This window comes from Nanorana parkeri, unplaced genomic scaffold (assembly GCF_000935625.1).
Source record: "Nanorana parkeri isolate BGI_ZX_2015 unplaced genomic scaffold, ASM93562v1 scaffold1170, whole genome shotgun sequence".
Taxonomy (NCBI): Eukaryota; Metazoa; Chordata; class Amphibia; order Anura; family Dicroglossidae; genus Nanorana; species Nanorana parkeri.
Window position 1 is genome coordinate 292938 of NW_017307438.1, and position 7433 is coordinate 300370.

At 48.4% G+C, this 7433-nt stretch overlaps 1 protein-coding gene across 1 annotated transcript in view; it reads left to right on the plus strand.

Annotated features, from left to right (window-relative positions):
* GRAMD1A (GRAM domain containing 1A) overlaps nt 1-7433 on the plus strand; it is an 89945-nt gene that overhangs the window by 33714 nt on the left and 48798 nt on the right. The gene's annotated exons all lie outside the window — the stretch shown is intronic.

Below are 7433 nucleotides of genomic sequence, written 5' to 3' on the forward strand. Positions count from 1 at the left end.
CGATTAAAATTCCTGCCGGGCTGCTCAGCAACCGAAAATACATTCTTGATTACAATATATGCGCTTCACCCGGAATACTGATTATATATGGAGGGTGTTACAGACGAGACGCATGCAGCCTTGCGCACGACGTACATTGATATCATTGTTCCCGCCGCGAGGTATAATAATCGTTACATGGAAAACTCCATTGTATCCACAGGAGACGCATGATATCCATCTAAAGAGTGACAACCCTTCCTGAGAAAATACTCTTTATGTCTACAGACTGATCTTGTCTCCGCCCCCTCCTGTAATAAAGACCGCTCACTGCTGCTCCCTCTCCTTGTGCAGAGTGACTGGTCTTGTCTCCGCCCCTCCTGTAATAAAGACCGGTTACTGCTGCTCTCTCTCCTTGTGCAGGGTGACTGGTCTTGTCTCCGCCCCTCCTGTAATAAAGACCGGTTACTGCTGCTCTCTCTCCTTGTGCAGGGTGACTGGTCTTGTCTCCGCCCCCTCCTGTAATAAAAACCGGTTACTGCTGCTCTCTCTCCTTTTTTCACTTGTACTGCCTGATGAAGGGGACCCTACGTGACCCCGAAACATCGCAATCTGCATGTTTTGCACGTGCGTCAATAAATAGACGTACTTCTACCTTTGGAGTGCCGGTGTCCATACTTTTTTGGTCTTGTCTCCAACCCCCTCCAGTAAGAAAGACCGATTACTGCTGCTCTGTCCTTTTGCAGGTGACTGGTCTTGTCTCCGCTCCCTCCTGTAATAAAGACCGGTCACTGCTGCTCTCCCTCCTTGATGACTGGTCTTGTCTCCGCCCCTCCTGTAATAAAAACCGGTCACTGTTGCTCTCCCTCCTTGATGACTGGTCTTGTCTCCGCCCCCTCCTGTAATAAAGACCGGTCACTGCTGCTCTCCCTCCTTGATGACTGGTCTTGTCTCCGCCCCCTCCTGTAATAAAGGCCGCTCACCGCTGCTCTCTCTCCTTGTGCAGGGTGACTGGTCTTGTCTCCGCCCCTCCTGTAGTTACCTGTAGTGGGTGGGGCCTTCTGGGCCTCTCCCACATCTCTGCAGTCTGCACAGGCTATGTACAGCACAGTGATACAAGGTAATATCTGGGTTTGCAAAGCCATTTGGTGCACACAACGCGGATTTGTATCCTTTGTGGCTATTGGGGAATAAATATAATTAATGTTTCTGTCTCTGGAGTTCAGCTTTAAGAAAAACAAACCAGCTTTTAAATAACGATGAGCCCGCTGGTAATTAGTATGCCAAGGACAGAATGTTGCTGACTTTCACGGGTCTGTTCTGTCCGGCTTTGATTGATTGTACAGGAAGCGGCTTCATTTCCCTGAACACAGCGGTGCAGTTTCTAAGCAGAGCGGTGCGATGGTGTCATCGGACCTCCTCTGTGCGCCTGTCTCCTGGTTATTGATGAAGGGTCTCCTTTTGCCGGGTGCCATCAATGCTCCCTGCCATCAGCCATTCTCTGCCCCATTTCGCCAGCACAATCCTCGTCCCTTCCTGCTGGCTCAGGATGCTTTCTCTTGGCTCCCGCACTTCCCTCGCTCCCTCCTTCCTCCGCTCCGAGCCAAGCGCCGGCCTCTGCCAACTCCACGTCCTGTTTTATTGCCGGCCGGCCGGGACGTTACGCAGCCAGGAAAAGGGAGATGGTGCCTGTGAATCGGGAGATTCCAGAACGCGTCGGGGAGAAATATCGGAATGGCCGAGGACATGGATGACCAACGGCTTCCTTCATTATTCCGGCGACTGCGGCTGGTGATAATGAAGGTGGTCCGGTCCCTGCGATGGACGAGGAGCGCAGAGAGAGGGCACACAGGACCCAACATGGGGGCTTGGTCACTGAGGGGGTCCCAGAACGAAGGGGCCGCTATGACAAGGATGGGTCAGAGTTCCAGGATTCACATAATGGGAATCCAGGGGCGCCATCAACACCTGCAATGATGATTATACTTGAGTCAGGGAAGCACAACAAGTCCCTACGATCCCACTGTCTAGATAGCAGCACACAGCCAATACAGAACTACAAGTCCCAGCAGTCCCAGTGTCCAGCCATCAGCATACAGCCAATATGGGACTACAAGTCTTAGAAGTTCCCTGTGTCCAGATGGTAGTACACAGCCAATATGGAACTAAAGGTCTCAGCAGTCCCAGTGTCCAGATAGCAGCACACGGCCAATACAGAACTACAAGTCTCAGATGTCCCAGTGTCCAGATAGCAGCACACGGCCAATACAGAACTACAAGTCTCAGCAGTCCCAGTGTCCAGCCATCAGCACATGGCCAATACGGAACTAAAGGTCTCAGCAGTCCCAGTGTCCAGATAGCAGCACACGGCCAATACGGAACTACAAGTCTCAGCAGTCCCAGTGTCCAGATAGCAGCACACGGCCAATACAGAACTACAAGTCTCAGCAGTCCCAGTGTCCAGATAGCAGCACACAGCCAATACAGAACTACAAGTCCCAGCAGTCCCAGTGTCCAGATAGCAGCACACAGCCAATACGGAACTACAAGTCTCAGCAGTCCCAGTGTCCAGATAGCAGCACACGGCCAATACAGAACTACAAGTCCCAGTGTCCAGATAGCAGCACACAGCCAATACGGAACTACAAGTCTCAGATGTCCCAGTGTCCAGATAGCAGTGCACAGCCAATACGGAACTACAAGTCCCAGCAGTCCCAGTGTCCAGATAGCAGCACATGAATATTAATGAGCACTCCCAATTTTGCTCATCCCTACTCATGATTAAACAGCATCCATTTTGTTAATGTTGTTCTTTGGGTCTTTGCCCTGCATTCAGCCCTACTCTTATCATACTCTTATCATAGGCCCACGTGCAATGAAGAACTCCCTAACTGGCCTCATTGGATGGGGGCATTAAAGCCCATTTCTACCTTTGCGAGTCAGCCCCCTTAAGTAAAGCTAAATCAGAGAGGAGCACTGAAGAGACTTTTCTAATAAAGGTCAAAGCAAGCAGCATGTGGTGTCCAAAGACAGAGTGCAGGTTCCCTTTAAGAGAGAGAGGGAGTCAGCTACTTACCCCAAGTCTGGCGCTAGCCTTGTCAGTATCATTTCTTCCGGCTCAGGCCGGATTTGGCGCGGGTTATACAAGAGCCCTTTTGTTTTGGAAAGCCGGGCAATACCTGCTCTAGAAGGTGGGAACAGAGCCATAGAGTCAACGGAGATCATTCTATTGAATAATCATCGCCCCCGTCAATAGGCTTTCTGTCTTCTTTGCCCAGCACACCTGTCAAAATAGTTATATCCAAAAAAACAGAACAATTTATACATATGACAGTTATCCTTAGTGGGCATCACGTGGGCGTCGTGTTGCCTGATGGAGTGTAAACCAAGCTCATGCTAGAGCCGTCCTCCACACTTCGTTATCTTCTATTCACTCCCCTGTTGTTCTGTTCACCACTGGGAGTGAGGAGTAGGGGTGTGCCCAGGTTTGGACCAGGTTCAATCTGAACTTGAGCTCCTCTGAACCTGGAAGGGACGTAAGAGCCATGGCCATCATCCTAACAATACGCTATATGTCCAAAAAATTCTGGAAACTTCACCATCAGTTCTATGTGAGCTTCCTGGACGTCTGATTTCAAAGCCCTTGGGCATTAATATGGAGTTGGCCCCCTTTGTTGCTATGACATCCTCCACTCTTCTGGTGAAGGCTTCCCACAAGATTTAGGAGGATTTCTGCGGGAATTTGTGCCCATTTGTGAAGTCAGGTATTGACGTTGGATGAGATGACCTGGTTCTCAAGTGAGGTTACAATTCATCTCAAAGGTGTTCAGTAGGGTTGAGGTCAGCGCTCTTGGAAGGACACTCGAGTTCCTCCACACCAAGCTGGTCACACCATGTCTTTATGAAGCTGGCTTTGTACACAGGGGACAGTCATGGGGGAATAGAAAAGGGTCTTCACCAAACTGTTACCTTCATTGTATACTATCATACCTGTATTTAATATCTTTCATATTATATCTCATATACAGCAGACACCACATGGCCAAAGTTTGTGGTCACCTGACCATTACACCTCTATGAGCCTCTAGACCTGGCTTTCAAGTGACGTTCCAATTCTTCCCAAAGGTGTTCAGTAGGGTTGAGGTCAGGGCTCTGGGAAGGACACTCAAGTTCCTCCACACCAAACTGGTCAAACCATGTCTTTAGGGAGTTGGCTTTGAACACGGGACAGTCATGGTGGAACGGAAAAGGGCCTTTACCAAACTGGTCAAACCATATCTATATGGAGTTGGCTTTGTACGCAGGGGACAGTCATGGTGGAATAGAAAAGGGCCTTCACCAAACTGGTCAAACCATATCTTTATGGAGCTGGCTTTGTACGCAGGGGACAGTCATGGTGGAACAGAAAAGGGTCTTCCCCAAACTGTGACCACAAGGTTGGAACAGCACAATTGTCTACAATGCCTTTACACCCTTTAGCATTAACAGGACCCTTCACCAAAGACACCTGAACTCCATCATTTGAAGAGTTGCCTATATACCTTTGGCCATGTAGTAGATGTGATGGTCAGGTGTCCACAACTTTTGGCCACATAGTGTGGCCACACCACCAAGTAAGTTCCTGTCCTGGACCTGGAGGACAATTATTTCCTTTCCTCATAGGTTTCCTCTATGATGACACTTCTCTAGAAAGCACGGTGAGAAATCTTGGCGGTTCTTCTACCGTTCGTGGCCACGTTGTAACTACACGGGAGATACATCCAGCCGTTCGTCATGTATAGTTGATGAGTGTCAGTTTCAAGATCCGATCTACGTTAAAGATGTCCGCTGCGCTCCCGTCAGGTCTCTCGTTGTAGACGCCTTTGTGACGAGGGGATTTGGTTACGGACATTGGGAACGGATTGTTTTTACACTCTGTGCTGCTAACCACGAGGTTGGCGAGGGCGGCGTGAGGAGACGCATTAAAAGCTGATTTATAATTGATGGCGCTGACCTGAGGTGTGCGCCAACGCGACCAGATTACAAGGCTTACCAAAAGCTTTTAGGACAAGGCTATGGCAATTGCCCTTTCTGATTGGAGCAGCGAGTCACTGGGACAAGCATGGAGCTTGTAGACTAATGTCTCACTAGGTAACCCGCGATCTATGGTTGATGATCTGTTGCTATTGGTTACTGCACTTAGAACATGAACCCCGGAACTCTATACAGCCGAGCATTCTGTTTCCATGGGAAGAACTTTCCAAGGTGGCTGAGTGGGAGACACACAGCTGCTGTATGTAAACAGTGCCGAGCTATATATAGAGCCGTATAATTCTGTGATTTAACCTAAGACAGCCGGACCTCATAACCTTTCATCAGTGTCAGACATTCTCATACCAAACCTGACCCAATATTATGAGAGCTTACGAGGAGGACCCTTGTAAGCTACTATGGCCCCCCACATAGGCAAAGAGTTATGGGTGGCCATGGACTGCCGAGCTCTGTGCCCTTTATTTATATACACTATATTGCCAAAAGTATTGGGACGCCTTTACACGCACATGAACTTAATGGCATCCCAGTCTTAGTCCGTAGGGTTCAATAATGAGTTGGCTCCGCACTTTGCCGCTATAACAGCTTCAACTCTTCTGGGAAGGCGTCCACAAGGTTTAGGAGTGTGTCTATGGGAATGTTGGACCATTTGTGAGGTCAGGTACTGATGTTGGAGGAGAAGGCCGGGCTCGCAGTCTCCGCTCTCATTCATCCCAAAGGTGTTCTATGGGGTTGAGGTCAGGACTCTGTGCGGCCAGTCAAGTTCCTCCACCCCAAACTCCCCCATCCATGTCTTTATGGACCTTGCTTTGTGCACTGGTGCGCAGTCATGTATTACTCACTATTAATAAGGAGACAGTGAGAAGTGACACCGGCCACATCCGCAGAGGTGTGAAGATCGGTCACCAGCACTTTGAAATGCAAAGAAAATATTTTTATTGCAAATAACGTCACACAGGTCAAAATAACCGCCAACATTTCGGGGTTTGAGGACCTTTTGACCTGTGTGAAGTTATTTGTAATAAACAATGTTTTCTTTGCATTTCTGAGTGCTGGTGACCGATCTTCACACCTCTGAGGAGGGTATGCACAGCACCCTCCGTGGCGGTCACTACCAGCACCTATCTTATCTACACCGGTCACAACGCTGCATGGTGTTTATGGACGACCAGCCACATCCTGACGCAGAATGTGTCAACAGGACGGGAAGTGGTGAGTGACAGGAAGAAATAACCTGGCAGAAGATCTAACCCTTCTATACTGGGTCCGAAAAAAGAGAAAAGATATCTTTCTCTGTTATTATAACACCTGAAGAAGGAACTGTAGAGGTTTTTAATATGGATGAATTGATGAAGAATTATAGATACATAGATAGATAGATAGATAGATAGATAGATAGATAGATACAGTAGATGGATAGATAGATAGATAGATAGTTGGGGAGAGAGGGAGAGAATAGGCGATAGAGGAGAGAGAGAGAGAGAGAGATGGGAGATAGATAGATAGATAATAGGAGATAGATAGAGAGTGAGAGAGGGGGGCAGAGAGAGAGGGTTGGGGAGAGAAAGAGCGAGATAATAAAAGAGAGAGAGCGAGAGAGAGAAAGACAAAGAGAGAGATGGGAGGTAGCTATATAATAGGAGATAAAGGGAGAGAGAGAATAAGAGAGACAGAGAGAGAGATGGGTGGGAGGCAGCTAGATAATAGGAGATAAAGGGAGAGAGAGAATGAGAGAGAGAGAGAGAGGGGGGGGTGGGAGGTAGCTAGATAATAGGAGGGAGAGAGAGTAAAGGGAGAGAGAGTATAAAAGAGAGAGAGAGAGGGTGGGAGGTAGCTAGATAATAGGAGGGAGAGAGAGAGAGGGGGGGTGGGAGGTAGCTAGATAATAGGAGAGAGAGAGAGAGAGAGAGGGATGGGAGATAGCTAGATAATAGGGGTGATATATAGGTAGATAATACATATATGTAATTGGATACATTATTAGATAGTTAATAGATTATAGATGGATAGATAGATGTAGAGTATGTGTAGTAGGTTTTGCTTTGATCCGGCCTTCATTCTGTCCCATGTTGGTCTTGAATTGTCCCCCAGTAATTATCGGGATATCACATGACCGGGGGAAGCGACATCTGAGATTTTTGGAATAATTTTGTTAGACAGACATAGCGGGAGGCCGAGTTACACGGGAAGGCCTGATTCTCTGTCGGTTTGATCTCTTGGTTTGATTTATGATCCGGAGACGGGTCGGCGGTCCGGCTGAGGATAATATTAATATCTGGATCTGTCGTCTCAGCGGAAGTGATATTTGATCCCCGCAGACGGGGCCATTTATAACCCGGAGGAAGCGATTGTAACAGGAGAGTGAAAGCAGGTGACGCCAGAAGGTGCTGAGCCCATGCTGAGGACGGGGGGAGTCTGTAGAG